The sequence below is a fragment of the Eschscholzia californica genome, unplaced genomic scaffold, assembly GCF_041429995.1.
Source record: "Eschscholzia californica isolate CP2 unplaced genomic scaffold, dmEscCali1.0.p SCAF_75, whole genome shotgun sequence".
In the NCBI taxonomy this organism is placed as follows: domain Eukaryota; kingdom Viridiplantae; phylum Streptophyta; class Magnoliopsida; order Ranunculales; family Papaveraceae; genus Eschscholzia; species Eschscholzia californica.
Window position 1 is genome coordinate 40,001 of NW_028238500.1, and position 2,500 is coordinate 42,500.

The window sequence follows — 2,500 nt, forward strand, 5'->3', positions numbered from 1 at the left end:
TCCAACAAACTTGCATTCGTTGGAAAGGTCTTTTCACAAGGATTCTTTTGATATATAATAATAGCGATTCCGATAAATATTTATTTTTTTATGAATTTTTAAGTGAATAAACAATTAAAAATTCAAAAAAAATAGAAAAAAAATATTTTTTTCCCGATTCTTTCTCCAATATTCCTGATAAATACCCACACACCCACATATGGAGAATGGTCGAAAATGCTCGAGTGGATATCGAGATGTCCGACGAAGCACCACTTGGAAGGGCCGAGGCACGGGACGCCCGGGCTGTTGCTCGGGCCGGCACGGGACGCGCATGGGACAGCCCGGGACGGCATGGGACGCCCTCGCTACAGCTCGGGACGGCCAGGTACGCCCGAGACTTGGCTCGGGACGGCCTGGGACGCCCTCGCCATAGCTCGGGACGGCCTGGGACGCCCGAGACTAGGCTCGGGACGGCCTCGGCACAGCTCGGGACGGCCTGGGACGCCCTTGCCACAGCTCGGGACGGCATGGGACGCCCGAGACTTTGCTCGGGACGGCCTGGGACGCCCTTGCCACAGCTCGGGACGGCCTGGGACGCCCGAGACTTTGCTCGGGACGGCCTGGGACGGCCTCGGCACAGCTCGGGACGGCCTGGGACGCCCGAGACTTTGCTCGGGACGGCCTGGGACGTCCGAGACTTTGCTCGGGACGGCCTGGGACGTCCGAGACTTTGCTCGGGACGGCCTGGGACGCCCGAGACTTGGCTCGGGACGGCCTGGGACGCCCTCGCTACAGCTCGGGACGCCCGAGACTTGGCTCGGGACGGCCTGGGACGCCCGAGACTTGGCTCGGGACGGCCTGGGACGCCCGAGACTTGGCTCGGGACGGCCTGGGACGCGCTCGGCACAGCTCGGGACAGGCCGGGACGCCCGAGCCGAGCTTCGGGTCGCACGAAATCTCTTCGTATTCCGACATATTAGAAGCTTCCCATCATGTAGTAGGCCGAGCTTTGCCCTTTGGATGCCCTATGGTGCTTGGCGAGCACTAGGGAACGTGCCAGCACAAGTGCTGTGCACGCTCTGGGGAAGGAGCTCAACCCTCCCCCTTATAGTGCAAAGTTATTGTTTTGCCTATTTTCACAAGGAAACATCAATTTTTTAACCAAGCATACTGGGCCTTTACTCCTTCGTTACTCGTCGGAATCCAGCAAACTTATACTCGTTGGAAAGGCCTTTTCGCAAGGATTTTTTTGATATATTATAATAGCGATTCCGATAAATATTTATTTTTCTATGAATTTTTAAGTGAATAAACACCGGAAAATTCATAAAAAATAGAAAAAAAAATATTTTCTTCCGTTTCTTTTCTCCAATAATTCATAAATAATACCTCAATAGTATAAATGAAGAGAGAGTCGAAATGGCCCGGGTGGGTTTCGAAATGTCCCACGACCCCATAGAATGCACGGGCCAGCCGAGCCAAAGCAGGGGACGCGCATGGGACAGCAGGGGACGCGCACGGGACAGCGTCCCTATGGCTCGGGACGGCATGGGACAGTACGGGACGCCCTTGGTAAAGCTCGGGAATCCCATCGGACGCGCATGGGACGGCCTTGCTAAGGCTCGGGACGGGCTTGCTAAGGCTCGGGACGGATGGGACAGCACGGGACGCGCATCGGACGGCCTTGCTAAGGCTCGGGACGGCATGGAACAGCACGGGACGGCCTTGGTGAGGCTCGGGACGGCATGGGACAGCACGGGACGGCCTTGGTGAGGCTCGGGACGGCATGGGACAGCACGGGACGGCCTTGGTAAGGCTCGGGACGGCATGGGACAGCACGGGACGGCCTTGGTAAGGCTCGGGACGGCATGGGACAGCACGGGACGGCCTTGGTGAGGCACGGGACGGCCTCGGTGAGGCTCGGGACGGCATGGGACAGCACGGGACGGCCTTGCTAAGGCTCGGGATGGCCTGGGACGGCCTTGGTGAGGCTTGGACGGCACGGGACGCGCATGGGACAGCATGTGACGGCCTTGGTAAGGCTGGGCACGGCATGGGACGCACATGGGACACCTTATGGGGATCATCAAGGGACGTTGCACGGGACATTCTTAGCCATGAAGGGCCTTCACATGGGACATCTTAGGAGTCAAGAGCCGGCACATGGGACAATGGAGTTCACACGCACGGAACACTTCGGCTACTTCCGTTCGGAACGTCGTGGGATCTTTATGTCCCCATTAGCACCGACGCATCAACATGCTAGGAAGCTAGGTCCGAACTTCTCGAAGTGTCGATGGCACTTGGACGGATACGCATCCGATCCGATGTTATGATGATGTACTTTCTCCGATATCGATGTCGGGGTGTATTCCGATGTTATGATGTACTTTCTCCGAGATCGATGGGACGACCTTGGTAAGGCATGGGTCGGCCTTGGTAAGGCTCGGACGGCACGGGACGCGCATGGGACGGCCTTAGTAAGGCTCGGGACAAAATGGGACAGCACGGGACGCCA